The sequence below is a fragment of the Oryctolagus cuniculus genome, chromosome 6 (genome assembly GCF_964237555.1).
Source record: "Oryctolagus cuniculus chromosome 6, mOryCun1.1, whole genome shotgun sequence".
Lineage (NCBI taxonomy): Eukaryota > Metazoa > Chordata > Mammalia > Lagomorpha > Leporidae > Oryctolagus > Oryctolagus cuniculus.
In genome coordinates this window covers 156,904,343-156,922,280 of record NC_091437.1, presented here as the reverse complement: position 1 = coordinate 156,922,280, position 17,938 = coordinate 156,904,343, and the positions used below count along the sequence as shown (strand labels likewise).

General features: G+C 40.2%; 1 pseudogene; it reads left to right on the top strand.

The window, feature by feature from the left end:
• The first annotated feature begins 13,901 nt into the window (after positions 1-13,901).
• LOC100338637 (heterogeneous nuclear ribonucleoprotein F-like) lies at positions 13,902-15,127 on the top strand (annotated as a pseudogene).
• Positions 15,128-17,938: the final 2,811 nt, after the last annotated feature.

The following is a 17,938-nucleotide window of genomic DNA, read 5'->3' as shown; positions in this document are numbered from 1 at the left end:
CTGACATGAGATGCAGGTATCTCAAGTGGCAACTTGACTATAGTTTCAAATGCAATGCAAGTTGAACTTAAAAGATGCTTACATAGTGAACAGCCTTAGAAGATCTAGTCTCCCTCCATAGCAGCAGGCACGTTTGCTTGTTCGACTTTTTAGAAAATCCATGTTCCATAAGCTTAGGATTCCTCCACTGCAGTGCAAAACCACTATGTAGGCATTTCAGCATAGTCCCCATGAGACTTGGAGAGAGGGGAACTAACGCAAGCTGGAGGGCCATGCTGCTTTTTTTTTTTTTCTTTTTGACAGGCAGAGTGGACAGTGAGAGAGAGAGACAGAGAGAAAGGTCTTCCTTTGCTGTTGGTTCACCCTCCAATGGCCGCCGTGGCTGGCGCACTGCAGCCAGCGCACCACGCTGATCCGATGGCATGATCCAGGTGCTTATCCTGGTCTCCCATGGGGTGCAGGGGTCCAAGCACTTGGGCCATCCTCCACTGCACTCCCTGGCCACAGCAGAGAACTGGCCTGGAAGTGGGGCAACTGGGACAGAATCCAGCGCCCCGACCAGGACTAGAACCCAGTGTGCGGGCGCCGCAAGGCAGAGGATTAGCCTAATGAGCCATGGCGCCGGCCCCATGCTGCTTTCTGTACTATGTGAAATGAAGTCTTTCATCTCCATTTGAGGAAAACAAGTTCATATCTTCTGCCAGTAACCAGGAAACTCTGGCAGATTGACTTGTTACTTTACAAGTAATGTAAAATCTGAGACCCTTCATAGTTCTTTGTATCCTTGTGGATTCAAATAGTAGAGAGACTCATAAGCAGAGTTGATTGCTGTTGAATGAAATCACTAAGTTTTGGGATAGTGACCTGTGCAGCAACTGATATAATATACTAATCATATGAAATCAGGTAAGTGATTTAATCTAAGACTCAGTTTGATTCCTCTATAAATGAGAAAAGCATTTATCGTAACATTTGATTATGAGAATTAAATGAAATAAATATCAGACAAATTTATAAACTATGCAGATTATATAGTCATGTGGTCCGTGCTCAAATCATGGCTTTGTCAATCAGTGGTGTGACTCAGAAGTGACTTGATCCAAGCTATTTTGAATGTGTTCCTTCCAAAATTCAGATGTTGGAATTTAATGGTTGATGTGATAGTGGAGTGCTTAAGGATGATTAGGTGCCTCCTCTCTTAGATGGGATTAAGCCTCATAAAAGAAGTTTCATGCTTGGCTTGCTTACCCTACCCTCTTTGCAAAGTGAGTATACAGCATTCTCCCTTCCAGAGAAAACCATGATAAGAGTTGATCTTGGAAGCAGAGAGAGCAGCTCTCATGGAGCAATCAGGCTGCTGATACCTTGATTTTAGACTTCCCAGCCTTCAGATCTTTGTGTTTTATAAATTATCCAGTCTCAGATAGTTTGCTATGGCAGTATAAAATCAACTAAGACAACCCCCTCATGTCTAGGGTTCCTCTTCTGCAAAACAAAGAAAATAATACCCATATAATGAATTTGTTGCAAAAATAAAATGAATCAATGTACATATATATACCTAAAGCACTTACAAGTATTCCTGGAATGTGGTTCTTCCTCTGTGTCATCACATCATCATCATCAGGTGAAGGCTTACTTGAGAACTTGGAATATAAGCTGAGTCATGATAGATTGTTTTTTTCCCACAATGGTCAGTGGAGGTCAGAAGCACTATCTTTCATGTATTCAGGGGACCTTGTGCTCATCTGATCATTCAAGCATTCATTTATTTTACCAGTCAAGACAGCCTAGATTATTCTACTATAACAAAACATAACAAAGCTGAGAGGATTAAAATGCCAAAAGTTTATTTTTCATAGTACACTACTATCATGAGTCAGGAGAGGATTCTGTTGGTTATGTTTATTGAAACACAGCAAGTAAAGCTACTACCATTGTGAGGGTTGTCAATCACTGCGCCAAGGATAAGAGATAATTCTAAAGGATTTCAGGACAGTGGATAAATGTATATCCTAGACTTAACATGGCTGTCTCCTCACAATTCACTTCCTGGAATTAGTCACATTGTTCCACACAACATAGAGCAGAGGACAACTATCCTGTCATGTGTCCAGTATGGAGAATTGGAAACATTGAGTATTCATCACTACAGATGAAATAAAGTTGTTTAGCAAATCATCACAACATTCAGGAATGCAATAATTATTTCTTGCTCTTGCATCTTGCTCCTACAACTATAGTTTTATTAACTTATACTGGACCTAGGATAGTTCTAAGATCATGTTGGGCCTAGGTCTACTCCAAGTTTTTCTAATTTCCCACAGATTAACTAACCAGAATAAAGACATAAAAGATGTGAATTATTAGTTTATACCATGTCCATGAATGTTCCATTGTCTAAAGCAAGTCATTCGGCAAAACCCATATGGGATAAGGAAGCACACACTTTCCAAGAAAGTAGTGCAGAAGGAGAGACTACTTGCTGACGACAGGAATAATCTTTAACAATTCCCCTCTTATGTCTATGTGAAAAAGTCTGATGCATGGATTTGCATGTGAACAGTTGGTTGGAAGTGTTGATCTCAGAAACAACAACTATGAGAGAAGTGAGAAGCAGGATTAGGAAGAAAGACAATATGACCACCACCACCACCACCATCCCACCTCCGCCAGAATTACATAAAGGCATTCAACTTATAGCAAAAAGACCTGTCAAGTTTCTATGGCCCAAAATTGAGACGTAAAAGCTAAACTTTGTACCACTGAACTGACCAAACACTTGGTTTAGAGCTGCCCATGAAGAGGTGATACCTACTTAGGTGAGGCAGCTTCCCTAAACAGGAAAAACTCTGGGAAGGGATTCAGCTATGAGCTATACACTGAAAATATTCTAACTAATTGGGAGAATGAGTGTCTCCTGCTTGGAAGAACTTGGGTAGTGCAGAGGAACACCCCTTACACCAGTCACAACCATTTACTTCTGGTAAATTTTTCCAACCTTGAGAATTCTGAATCATGTCTCTTTCTAGGATGTACTATTGCTCCTAAAATTATAGCTTGTCTACAAGCAGCAAATCCTGTCTTTTACCTTCTTCTAGATCTCTTTCAGATTTCCACATTCTCTTCTAACACTTCTGCTGGTGTAGGATGCTTGCCTACTCCAGTGACTCAGACATATTCATCTCCTAGGGTTCTGAGTGCATAGCCATTCTATTCCCAAGCTGTGGAGGCTGACTTCTCAATTCACAATCAAGGCTGGGTAAAAGGTAGATCTGTGAATTAATTTGGTGATTATTTCTTTCTACTCACCATTGTCTAGCAACATGACTACCTCCTCCTGATGATCAGGGTTAGTTGCTTCTGTCAGAACAGAGACTGTTTACCTGATGGTCTCTTGTCATAGAGCTTGTAGTTATTAGACTACATTCATTGTATAATGTTTAATGAGTCCATTTTTGTACCCTCAGATGGAGGCATTCCATCTCAATGGAATACTCATTAGGTACTAGAGAATCAGGATCTTTAGTCTTACAGAACTTAGAGTTGCAGAGTCCGGGAGCACAAATTCCTGAAGTACCCATTTATGGCCCAACATACAGCCCACTAGTATTTCAGTCTTTAGTGTATGACTATGTATATTATAAATTTTGTGGATGCTGTACCGTATAATGATCACTGAAGTTGATGCTGCTTCCTTGAGGATGGTGCCCCATTATCATAGGGTAATATCTCCAGGACAGTGCCTCAGCTACCATAACATCAGTGGTTTTCTGGTGATGTACAGTATGTGATGTGACCAGTGGAGCAAGTATCCACTGTCCACCCTTTTTGTTCTAAAGGAATGTCCCAGGTCTGGTGTGATATCATCTAATGTTAGTGGCCCAAACAATCCATAATTCCTAGCAAAACATACTGACTGAGGCCCTTAAGGTAGAAAATGCAAACTTAAACAGAATATTTGTAAGTTCAAGTCAAAATAAATCATTTCCTGTGCTCGGTAAGACAGGGTCCAATGTAAACAACTTGCTACTAAGTAGCCGACTGGTTACCTTGAAAGAAGGTGCTATATTGAGTCTGTGTGTTTTATATCTATTGCTGGTAGACCAGATATGGGACAGATGCTACAATGTATGGTCTCCATTCCTGCCCTGATGGCTATTACGTTCATGTGTGCATTAGGTTAGCTGATCCAACTAGCCAAGTTACCACTCTTCTTGTTATTTAGCATTTCTTACATGATGCTACTCTTTGGGATGCTTCAAAATGTGATGCAATATATACCTACTCTCATAAGTCCATCCACATGAATCTTTGTAAGACCTCCATACTCTTGATAATCTGATATTTCTTCCTTCATAATTAGATGAACCAGTTCAGCAATTTCTCTCTGCCTGTAAGTGTGGTCTTTGTGTGCATGTGTGTGTGTGTGTTCAACCTATATCTGTTTCCACTCAGAGTGTACTACTATTCACTAAATTTCTGAAATGCCAGTACATTCCTTCCTACCACAAACAAATTCCAGTATAACAATTGAATTGCACCACTACAGCTTTCAAAGGGTCATCCACATCCCACCTATCAATAGTGATTGGATCTTCATTATCAGTCAGTAGACAAGTAAGCCAGTTTTAAAAATATCTACTTTTAGTGGCTACCATTGTGGCACAGTGGGTTAAATAACCACTTGCAAAGCTGCCATTCCATATGGGTACCAGTTCATGCCCCAGGTGCTCCACTTCCAATCAAGCTCTCTTTTACTGAATCTTGGAAAGCAACAGAAAATGTCCCAAGTACTTGGCCCCTGCCACCTATATGGGAGACCTGAATGGAATTCTGGCTCCTGGCTTTGGCCTGTCCCAGCCTTGTTGTTGCAGCCATTTGGGAGTAAACCATCAGATGGAAGATCAAACCACCCCCATCACACACACACATACATGCACACACACACTGTAACTCTACTTTTCAAATAAATAAAATTTTATTTTAAATTCTACTTTCTAAGATCCAACTCGCTTTGGTCATATTTTCTGGAAATTAACTATGATATAGGTATTTTCTTAGGAGAACTTTACTTACAGTGCTCTCAGGAACACTTGTAAGAATAAAATAAGTAAGCTAGGCAGAAGGAAATGATAAATTGTGATGCAAAACAAATGGGATTTCAGTGTGGAGGTCTGGGTCTGGAACAGCCCTTCAGAGTTTCCCCAAGTTCAAATGGTGTAGGCCATCTCAAGAGGAAGGGGTTGCAGACTTGGGGAGTTTGTTGTGTAAGGTAATACCAACTCTAGAAAATTCTCAGTTGTGAGCTATTAGCAGGTAACGATCCTGATTTTAGGGAACTGAGTACTTTGGTCCTGCATAAGGGAGATCTGAGTAAGGGGGCACAATATCCACAAAAACAATAAATATTCACACTGCCAAATACTCTGACCCACACTAAGATCTCTCCCAAATTTCATCCAATATGGACATCATATTCAAATCTGAAACCATATGTTCTCTATATATTATTCAGCTTTCCAATGATTTGACCAAAATATATAAAACAAGCATCTTGGAAAGGAAAAGGTTTATTTCAACTTACACTTTTTGGTTTCCAGTTCAAGATCGGAGGCCCCACCAGTATGGCATCTGGTAGAGGCTTGCAGTGGTGGAGGAATAAGCACATGCTGAGACACTGAGCAGAAAAACACTGGAAACATAGCTGGGCTAACCCTTTCGTGCATAGCATCTTCTGGGAGTGAGCCCCAGTGACCCACCACTCGAATATCATAATTAGATCAAGCCTCTATCCTTGTTTTATCAACTGTTAATATAAGAATTTGGAGGTTAAATGCCTCTGTGAATTTTTGGAGCCAAATCCTATTCAATCCATAACACTATTTAACTATTTAATTCTAGTTTGAGCATCTTGTGATAGAGTGACTAAGGAACACAAAGAAATGCTGATTTTCCTCCTTTTTTCCAGCACACGGTGTTGGAACACTTTTGAGAAGAAAAGGGGTAGGAAGTACTTATCATGTCAGTAAATGACTTTGGGCAACTGTGAAGTCTCACCAGGCAAGTATTGCCTGGTAAGCTGTTCTTTGATTAGACCTCATTCTGAACAATTGTCTTTTCTCGACAGCTCATGGTTCTACACTGTGAAAACCCTGATCTGTTGCTGCTTCTTAAGAAGAGATCTAGGGCCAGTGCTGCGGCTCACTAGGCTAATCCTCTGCCTTGCAGCACCGGCACACCGGATTCTAGTCCCGGTCGGGGCGCAGGATTCTGTCCCTGTTGCCTCTCTTCCAGGCCAGCTCTCTGCTGTGGCCAGGGAGTGCAGTGGAGGATGGCCCAAGTACTTGGGCCCTGCACCCAATGGGAGACCAGGAGAAGTACCTGGCTCCTGCCATCGGATCAGCACGGTGCGCCGGCCGCCGTGCACCAGCTGCAGCGGCCATTGGAGGGTGAACCAACGGAAAAAGGAAGACCTTTCTCTCTGTCTCTCTCTCTCACTGTCCACTCTGCCTGTCAAAAAAAAAAAAAAAACTAAAAAGAGATCTAAGGACATGCTTTCTCAGTATTTGAGCAAATTTTCCAGCCTGATTCCTCCCTGTAGAGAGATGGAAACCAGGGATATTTTTACACCTTCAGCAGTCTATATCTCTTTTAGCCCACCATGTGGCTATGCATATGAGATTGGGATAATTTAATTTATTCCTTTTTTTAACATGAGATCTACCCTCTTAAAAGTTTGTACATACAATACAGTGATGTTCATAATATTTTGCATAATATTATGCAATATATATGTGGCATAATATTGTGCATGGTATCTTAAAACTTAATCACCATGCATAACTGAAAAGTTATATACCCATGGAATAGCAACTCTTCACCCTCCTCATTCCAGTCTCTGGAAACCAATATTTCACTCTATTCTATTCTGACAACTGAATTGAACTATTTTAGAAACTACATATGGGGCCAGCACTGTAACATAGTGGGTAAAGCTACCACCTGCAGTGCTGGCATCCCATATGGGCACTGTTTTGATTCCCAGCTGTGCCACATCCATCCAGCTCTCTGCTATGGCCTGGGAAAGCAGTAGAAGAAGACCCAAGACCTTGGGCCCCTGCACTCATGTGGCAGATCCAGAAGAAGCTCCTGGCTTCTGGCTTCGGATCAGCTCAGCTCCAGCCATTGCATCCAATTGAGGAGTGAACCAGCAGATGAAAGACCTCTCTCTCTCTCTCTCTCTCTCTCTCTCTGTGTGTGTGTGTGTGTGTAACTCTTGACTTTCAAAAGAAACTATATAAAAGTGGGATCATGCAGTATACTTTCTTCTGTAGCTGATTTATTTCACAATCTTCATCCATTTCATCAACTATGGGAGGTTTTTCTTCTTTTTAAATGCTCAATGATATTCTGTTGCATTTGTGTACTACATTGTTTTTATTCATCCATCAATGGAAATTTAGGTTGTTTCCATGTCTTAACATGTAAATAGTACTGCATTGAACATAGGAATGCAAATATTCTTCCAAACTCCTAATTAATTATTTTGACTAAATGTCCACAAGTGATATTTCTGGGTTATGTGGTATTTCTTGTTATAACATTTGTCAAGTCTTGATATAGTTTTCTATAAGAACAATGCCATCTTACATTTCAATCTATAGTGGGTAGGGATTCCAATTTCTCCACACTCTTACTAGCACCTTTATTTTGCTTATGTTTGTTTTTTTTTTTTTTTTTTTGCTGTTTTGATAATTGAAACTCTAAAGATGTGACAATCTCAGTCTAGGTAAATATAGATTTTCCCTACATCTTTTTTTTCCTTTGATATGATGACTACCAAAACCACACTATCTTCATGGAAGAATTCAGAAATAAGGAAAGAATCAGGTCACATAATCACATTTCCAGTCTTCTTGTAACATGCAAGCCTATAACTAAAGCCATATGGGCAAGACTACTGTTTTCTCCCATGAAGGTGAAGAGGTTGAGAATAAATATTTTCTGAGCACTAATCTAATATGTCACATTCACCAAAAACACTAATATCTACTACTCCATTTATGTGCTTCTTTATTACTCTGTTAATATTAAGACCCAGACACTGTGCTAAATGTTCAGGCTATGGAGATAAAGAACTAATTCTAATTTGTTTGCATTGAAAATTAATAAGTTACATCAATTAAAATCCAGAAGAAAAGTGAAGTGATTCATATGTACAGAAGGTATATAAGCAAAATGTGAAGACTTGTTTGTGTTCCAGCTAATCCTTAGAGGAGGTTGGATCACAGAAACTGTTAGAGGAGGTTAATCACAACTTTCAAGCAAAATCATGAGGGATATTAATGCATAGAGTGTGAGGAAGACAAAGAAGAATATTCCAGAAAAAAGAAAACTTCAGCTGAGAAAAGGAAGAGTGGAAGAATGGCAAAATGTAGGAAAAATCTTTAGAACGAAATTCTACAGATGCTAGCAGGATTCAATCAACTTGCATCCTAAGCTGGAAAACAGAATTTAATTTTGAAAGATTGGTGCATAATTGCATAAATTTTTAATGCTTATTTATTTATTTTTATTCATTTGAAAAGCAGAGAGAGAGAGAGAATCTTGAATCTACTGTTTCATTCCTCAAATGTCCACAACAGCTCAGACAGGGTCAGGCCAAAGTCAGGAGACAGGAACTCCTTCTGCGTTTTCCATGTGGGTAGCAGGGATCCAAGCATTTGGGCCATCATCTGCTACCTCCCAGATACATTATCAGGAAACTGGGTCAGAAGAGACAGGGCTGGATCCCGGGCTCTCAGACCAGGATTCCAGTGTGTCCCAAGTGGCATCATAACCTACCACACAACAATGCCCACCCCCACTTCAGGGTTTTAAGCACCCACTTTATTTATCTTTACTCTCAGAGGGAAGCATATAGGAAGAATTAACAAATGCTCAATGAATTTTAGCAAATACACTCATTCTTTGAGGCACTAATGCACTGCATACTATACTGTGTTCACCATGTATACAATCTAAATATTTTTGATTATTCCAGCACATCTAAACCAGTGTAGTCATGTCATACTCTCCATTGACATTGTCATCATCTTCATCAATTAGCATTTCATTTTACCTGTATAGGAACTCCACCAAATAAAAACCATTAGTAAGTCCATTTTATAGATAATACAGTTGAGATTTAGAAAGGTTCTGTCTATATCTTAAGGAAACATAGGTAATTAGAAGATGAGAAAATACAATTCACAGACAGGTCTGTTTTATGTCAATGCTGTTCATTTTAAGGAAGGAGGAAAGAAACAAGCAGCTCTGACTCTGATCAACCTTGGGCCAAAGCATCCAGCTAATAGGATCATCACAGAAGTGCAAATACAGACTTGTATCATGCAGAAAAAGGGTCAGAGATTTCTGATCAGATCTTTGAAGGAGGTCTGAGAGAACAACGAATGGAACATTTTAAGTGGCACTTCATGACTGGGCGAACTCTCAACAAGCTAAGGAGTGATGTGAGAACCTTCTAGGAACAGGAGATAACTCAATCAATGGCTCGCAGAATAAAAAGCAAAGAACATTCTCGAAAAGATGCAAATGAAGGTATTTGGATGCAGGGAAATGCAGTAAGGACATGGCACATCCCAGAAGCCTCAGAATGTCAGGCCCATTGAACATTGCAGTGAGCAACAGTAAGAGTTTCTCCCTTCTTCTCGTATTTTTTCTGGCTTTGTAGGTGCAAGGAAAACATCTATGACAGAGATAGAGATAGAGAGATGTATATAGAGAGAATTAGCTAAGTAGAGGCAAAGGGATGTGATGATGCAGCCACAAGTCTGATATAATTTTTCACAAAGCAAAATGTCTTAAGAAAATAAGACTCACTATTCTAGAGCATGTATTAGAGATCCTAAATCATGGATTACATTACTGGTGCATTACATATGTAATAAATTTAAAAATAAACTGGTTCCACCTAATGAACCACTATGTTAATATTCTACTTGATCCTTGAGAGCAATATGTTGCCATGGAAACCTGAGTCTGTCTAGTCATTTGCACCTTTTTTCACATAGGAATTTGAGTGCAATGTTATTTTCTCAGCAGTGATTAAATTAGCAATTATTCACCTGGAAATAGCATCAACGATATCTAAGCAAACACACAACACTAATGACTTGTTAAGTTCACTTAAATTATCTTTGAATTATGCTGTGATCATCAAATCTAGCATAACTCATTCACACCCTTGCTGCTTGATGATGAGAGGCCAGAAAGGTAAATTTTGATACGTTGGGTTAAGAAAGTACATTTGGTGAGCAAAAACCAACATCTCAATGAAGTTTTCCATGATTTTCCCTAAGTGGATCAACTGTACCCCGCAGATCTCCCCCAGCACTTTCAGTAAGCCTCTCTTCTCCATTTCTTATCCCTTTTCCTGAGGTCACATTCTATCACTTTGTCTGCCTGGATCTTCCCTCTTCTGGTAATGATATCTTGGTTTTCTCCTGGAAAACAACTCCTGATAATTTCATGCTGACTTAGTGGGAGTCTTGAAAGAAGTGCACTGATTCTTGTGGCAACTTGTGTTGATCTCTGCTCTTTATCTGCTTGACACCTCTAGGTTTCGCTCCCCATAGGAGTCCATTTGCTTGCAAACCAGAATAATACAGACTGGGAGGACAGCAAGGCACTAGGAAAATATACACAAGGGCTAGTGCTCTATGAGTAAACCTTCCTCCCTTCAGAGGGATGATTTGGAGATTTTCTATGTAGTTTAACTGAAGATCTTTTCTCCTTTCCTTGTCTTACTGTCTGTGTTTTCTCTGCTTCACTATAAAGTTCTTTTTTTGTAAGATTTATTTTTTTATTTGAAATGCAGAGTTACACAGAGAGAGAAAGAGAGGCAGAGAAAGACAGGTCTCCCATTCGCTGGTTCACTCCCCAATTGGCCACAGCCACTGGAGCTGCGTCAATCCAAAGCCAGGAGCCAGGAGCTTCTTCTGGGTCTCCCACACTGGTGCAGGGGCCCAAGGACTTGGGCCATCTTCTACTGCTTTCAGGCCAGAGAAGAGAGCTGTATCGGAAGTAGAGTAGCTGGGACTTGAACCAGCGTCCATATGGGATTCTGGCACTTCAGGCAGCAGCTTTACCTGCTATGCCACAGCGCCAGTCCCTAAAGTTCTTCTTGATGCTTATTTTTTCTTTGTGCCTGAACTTTATGCATAGAGTTGGTTTCTTTCAAATACGTGCCTCCTCTGTGGACTCTACAGATTGCTGTCACCCTACCTAGAAACCTTCACCATATCTGATCATTTATGCTTCTGTATCCTTGTCTAGACTGAGATGTTTGCAGGTTGGAGATGAATATTATTTCATATTTTTGTCCCTCTATCAATCATAATATCTGTCATATAGCAGCATGCAAGAAACATTATATTGATGATTGAATAAATAAAGTTCCACCCTAAGTAACCTACACAGTCTGGGTAATGATGCCTGGTCCATTCACTTGCCCTTGAGTTACTAAAGAAAACCATGAGGTGTCCATGATTCATGATGTTTTATTTCTATCAGAACACAGGATCCTCAAAAGCAGCATTCAAATAAGAGAGCTTAAGTGATCATGGAACTGTGGTGTAGCCTCAGCATCACCTTAGAGCTTGTTATCCATGCACATATTCAAGCCCCACCCTTATCTACTGAATCAGAAACTCTGGATGTGGAGGCTGTTGTGGTCATACAGAGGGTTAAGCCACCATCCTGCAGTGCTGGTATCTCATGTCTAAGTGCCAGTTCCAGTCCTGGCTTCTCTACTTCTGATCCAGCTCCCCACAAATGTAACTGGGTCAGAGCACCAGGGCTGGCTCCCACTGTGAAGGTAATCCATAGAGTCCACAGGAGGCATGTAGTTGGAAAAAACAATTCTCTGCACAAAGTTTGTACATAAAGGAAAAGGAAGCATCAAGAAGAAATTTATAGGAGGCAGACTTTGAACAGAATTATGAAAAAGTGTGTGTAGTCAGATAATAAAGGGGTTGTATAAAATTTCCAGAGAGAGGTGAAAAGAAGAAAAACAGCCAGAAGTCAAAATTTACTAATTATATTTGGTGAGATGTAAGTAATAGTAGTTCAGGTATCTACAAGCCCAAGGAGGGAAGAGGCTGGAGCTATGGACAAGATGTGTGGGATAGAGGGCTTTGAGCACCAGAAGTGATACAGTGGTAGGTAGCAAGTATATCTAAGATTCTAACTCAGGATTGGAAAAGAATATTTCTGAGATCTCCCCAAGTCTCAAGCATCTATGAATTCATAATTCTCAATACTTAGAGCCGGAATATGAGTTAAGAGGTTATTGCTCCAAGTCCTTAAAGAAATAAATGAGGATACTCGGGGAATAGACAAAAGCTGATGAATCTGAGAGAGATTTAAGAAACATAATGAAGTCAGTATGGTAATACACTGGATACATGGAGAAGAGGGAAGGGTAAAAAATGAGGCCCAATCTATGTCTTGAGGATCTGCATGGCTGTTGGAAGCACTCAGTGGGACTTGGGATAGAGCAATAGAAAAACATTTTGTGGGAGATTAATTTTACATTCTCTTTTCAAAATAAAAATATATTTGAAGTTAGATGAGGGAAGGTGAAGACAGAGGCTCATGGATAAAGAAAGTGTGGATATTTGAGTACAAGGAAAGAAAAGAGGTCAAAACCAAATGAGGAACACCAAATGTGTTTAAGAATAATGAGTTTGAATTAGATCTTGCAGTGGTCTTTAGATCTTGGACACATGAAAAACAAAACCCAGGCAGAGTGAAAGGGAGATGGGGAGGGGACCACACATGGATGAAACAGGGCTTGAAAAATTGATCTCACCTACAGAAAGGAAAAACCCATAGGAAAATCAGACTTAATGGGAATTAGGGTCCACAGAGAAATGGTTCAGCAGCCAGAACTCCTCTTGTTGATGTCAAAAATCTCAACTCAATTTCAGGCATGGAAAGCCAAGACACTCTGGGAAAAAAAAAAAAAAAAACTAAATGAAAGATCTCTGCGAGTGAGATCCCAGTGGAAGGAATGGGTCATCAAGGAAGGAGGTACCTTTCTCTGAAGGGAGGAGAGAACTTCCACTTTGACCATGGCCTTGTCTAAATATAATCAGAGTCAGTGAACTCAGGGGGCTTCCATAGCCTTGGCAGCTCCTGACAAGAGCCTAGGGTGATTACTGAGGCCATAAACAAGAGTGTCAATTTGTTAAGTCAACAACAGGAGTCACTGTGCACTTACTCCTCATGTAGGATCTTTGTCCTTAGTGTGCTGTACATTGAGATTTAATGCTATAACGAGTACTCAAACAATATTTTTCACTTTATGTTTCTGTGTGGGAGCAAACTGTTGAAATCTTTACTTAATGTATGCTAAACTGATCTTCTGTATATAAAGAGAATAGAAAATGAATCTTGATGTGAATGGAAGGGGAGAGGGAGTGGATAAGGTGAGGGTTGCGGGTGGGAGGGACGTTATGGGGGGGATGCCATTGTAATCCGTATTCTGTACTTTGGAAATTTATATTCATTAAATAAAAGTTAAAAAAAATCTCAACTCAAATTTACTGATGAGGTGCTTTGAGGGACGGCTGAGATGGCGGACATGTGTGGAAGCATGGAGACTCAGAGCCCAAGGTTAACAACAAAAACCTGCACCTGCAGTTTTCCTGGAGCCCTCTGTGTCTCCAAGCCTCAGGAGGAATTTGGGGTTCTTTTGCTGGATGAAAATAGAAACCAGTCCTACCCTCCTCAGTGGACAGTTGGTTACCTACCAGAAGTGTCTGGTGATAACATAAGCCATAAACTGACAACGTGCACCCAAGTTTGTCTGACATCTGCCCTGTGAAGTGTCCATGATACTCGGTCCCCAGGGAACTGGAGGCTTTGTGGTCAAGCTCCATCTCCTGCCCTGATCCTGCTCTTTTGAGGATGTGCAGAACTTCTTGTCCAACTGCACGATTCGTGATGGGGCCGTAGGTAGTCATTTTATCTGCACTAGAGAAACCAGACAGTGTGGTGAGGCATTTGTTGAACTTGAATAAGAAGGTGATGTCAAAATCGTCCTGAAAAAAGACAGGAAAAACATGGAGCAATTGTACATTGAGGTGTTCAAGTCTCACAGAAACGAGATGGATTGGGTGTTGAAGCACGGTAGTCCAAACAGCGCTGACACCGCTAATGATAGAAGGCTTCATGTGGCTTCGAGGACTCCCATTTGGAGGCACAAAGGAAGAAACTGTTCAGTTTTTCTCAGGGTTGGAAATCTCGCCAAACAGGACCCTGAGAGCAATATGACAGGGGAGGCCTTCCTGCAGATTGCGTGCAGTTTGCAGGAGCTACCAGAGAAGGTGCTAGGGATGCACAAGGAGAAAATAGGGCACAGATACATTGAAGTGTTCAAGAGCAGTCAGGAAGAAGTGAGGTCATCCTCAGAGCCTCCTCTGAGGTTCATGTCTGTTTAGTGACCCTGGGGCCCTATGACCGGCCTGGCACAGCCCAGAGGTACATTGGCACTGTGAAGCAGGCAGGCCTGGAGAGAATGCTGCCTGATGCCTGCAGCACCAGATACGGGGCTATGAGGGGTGCAGCGGCCTCAGCGATGGCTAGGGCTTCACCACTGACCTCAGCTACTGTCTAGGGAATGTAGGACCACAGAAACAGAGACTGTGAGTTTGCAGTGCAGAACACCACTGGCCATTGCATCCACATGAGAGGGCTGGCATACAAAGTGACCGAGAACGACAGCTACAACTTCTTCTCTCTACTTAACCTGGTGAGAGTCCATATTGAGATTAACCCAGATGGAAGAGTGACAGGCAAAGCTGATGTGGAGTTTGCCACCTATGAAGAAGCTGTGGCAGCTGTGTTGAAAGATGGGGCCAATATGCATCACAGATACATAGAATTATTCTTAAATTCCACAACAAGGGCCAGCAACAGGGCCTACAGTAGCCAGGTGATGCAGGGCATGGGCGTGTCTGTGGCCCAGGACAACTACAGTGGCCTAGAGAGCCAGTCAGTGAGTAGCTGTTACGGCGATGGCTATGGCAGTCCGAACAGCATGGGCGGATATGACTAGTTTTGTTGAAGCATTTGAGTTATTTTAAATTTTCATAGGCAGCCAGCATGCAGTGAAAAGCAGTTAGAGGAAGCTGGGGGACTCAGTTTGTACCATGAGTTTGTGAAATCTGGATTAAAAATGTACCTCTTTAGTGTTTTGTCATGCAAACTTTTCTTCTAGCAAATGATATTGAGTAAACTAAAACTGTTTTCTACTTTTCTCTATTAACATTTTAGTAGTACCCTTCAGAGTGATGTTATCTGAGTTAAAGTAGTTTGAGTATGTTAATTGTGGATCTTTTACACCACACCACAGTGAACGCCTTGAGGAGATGACTCTTGGAAAAAACAAAGGTGCTAGATCCCTGATTCAAAAAGAAATATGTCTCATGTTTGTTCATTATAATTTTTATTTTCATTTAAAATCTTTTGGGTTATGTTTAAGCTTTTTAAAAGTTAGTTTTGAGAATTGAGACACAATAGTAATACTATAAGAATTAGTGATGCCTTGACTTAATAGTTTCTTTGTACTGGGATTTCCTTTGGGGGTGTATTTTCCCAAGTATAACTTGTTAAATTTTTTGTTAACCAAATTTTTTTCTTAAAATAAAGACATTTTCACACAAAAAAAATTTATTAACAAAGAGAAGAGAATTGATTGATCTGTATACCCACAGAAGTCAATTTCTCTGGATCACCTTCCTCTGTCGTCTCTCAGATGTCAATATTTTTTTTCCAGAATTGTTCCCTTCATAGTAACAATAAGGCCACAGCAACAAGCCTGATATGCTTACTTCTCCACATCCAGGGAAGAAGACGAGAAGGTCACTCTCTCAGTAATCCCACAACGATTTCTTTAGTTTCTCATTGCCATAATGGTGTCACATGGCTTTCAGCAGCCAATCACGGTAGCCAGAGCCAGGGGTGGTGTTCTAGGTTGCTTGATTGAGTCCAGTCAGGGTCTGATCCTGAAACTGAGAGTAAGGTCAACACAATCCAAATCTCATGGGTTGCTATAGAGGAATTTATGTGGAAAGTGTATGAAGAAGTTAATACAGAAGCAAAGTAGCAATAAGTGAAACTGAAAAAATTGATAATTAATTCCAGTAAAGAAAAACTAAATTTCCACTCTTTAGGTAAGCTGAGTTTTTGTTTAGATCAAAGTTGACTTCAGAGAGGTCCTTCAAGGTGGGCCTAGGATGGACAAACAAGAAAATAGATTTCAGAGGAGCATTGTCTAGTGCTTAAGACTCAGAAACTGAACACAGTGTCTCTGAGTTCTAACCCGCCTCAGCATTTCCTGCCTGTGTGGATTTGCCAGATTGATTCTGTCTGTGCTTCTATTTTCTCATTTATGAGATGGGGATGTAACTGGCATCTAATTTATACAGTTTTGTGCATATTTAACTGAGTTGTCACACAAAAAATAAATGATCAGAACAATGCCTGGGGCCATGTAAGAACTTACTATTATTATTTTTGTATTTTAGTAATAGAGTTTAACTTTTAGGAAAGTTTTAGGTTACAGAAAAATGGAGCAGTTGATCTAGATTTCCCATACAACTTCCACTCCAACACTCATATATATATATGAGTTCCCTATCACAAATATTTTACATTAGTGTAGTACACTTGTTATAATCAATTATCCTTTATTAACCTATTAATAACTAGCATTCATAGTATATCCATATTTCCTTAGTTTTTATCTAATGATTTTTTTGCCCTAGGATCCCATCTGGGGCTCATGTCACAATGGTCATGTGTCCTTAGGTTCTTCATGGCTGTGATATTTTCTCCTACTTTCCTTGTGTTTGATGACCTTGACAGTTTTGAGGAGTAGTAGTCAGGCATTGGTGGAATCCCACTCTACTGGGAATTGTCTATGGCTTTGTAATGATTACACTGAGGTCTTGGGTTTGAGAAGGAAGGCCTCAGTGATCAAGCACCATTTTCACCACATATAAAGAGCATGCAGTGATAATGTGAGTTAGTTATTAATGTTGACTTTGATCACCTGGATGACATAGTATTATTAAAACTCCTCCACTGTCAAATTGTTTATTTCCCCTTATTTTCAACTGTATATTGTTGAAAGAATTCACTGTGTGCTGCCCATATACTCAAGGAGTAGGGAGTTTTGCATTTCCTTTTTCAGGACATAGTGTCTACAAAATTTATTGCTTTTAGATTTGGTGTGTATTGATTATTCTAATAAATAACACCTCTTTTTAAAATTTTGTATTTTTAACACATAGTAATTATATTTATGTGTGAGATACAATGTGATACATGTATTATGTAATGATCAAGTCAAGGTAATTAGTGTATCCATCATCATTTCTTTGTGTTGAGAACATTCAAAATCCTCTTGTCAAGGGTGGAAATATGGGCAGAGGGATGGTCAGGTGGGAAGAATCACTATGTTCTTAAATTAGTATACATGAAATGCATAAAGCTTGTTTTCTTTAAATAAAATTGAAAAAAAGGAAAACTATCAAGAAATTAAAGTTGAAAGTTTTAAAGTTTAAAAAAAAAATCCTCTTGCCTAGCTACTTTGGAATATACATTACTGGTAACTGTAATCACCCCATGGTGCAATGAAAAATCTGAACTTATTCCTACTTTTTTTTTTTTATTTATTTGACAGGTAGAGTCAGAGACAGTGAGAGAGAGAGACAGAGAGAAAGGTCTTCCTTCCGTTGATTCACCCCCTAAATGGCCCCTTCGGCTGGACCTGCACCAGTTTGAAGCGGGGAGCCAGGTGCTTCCTCCATGTCTTCCAGGTTGGTGCAGGGCCCAAGCACTTGGGCTAGCCTCCATTGCCTTC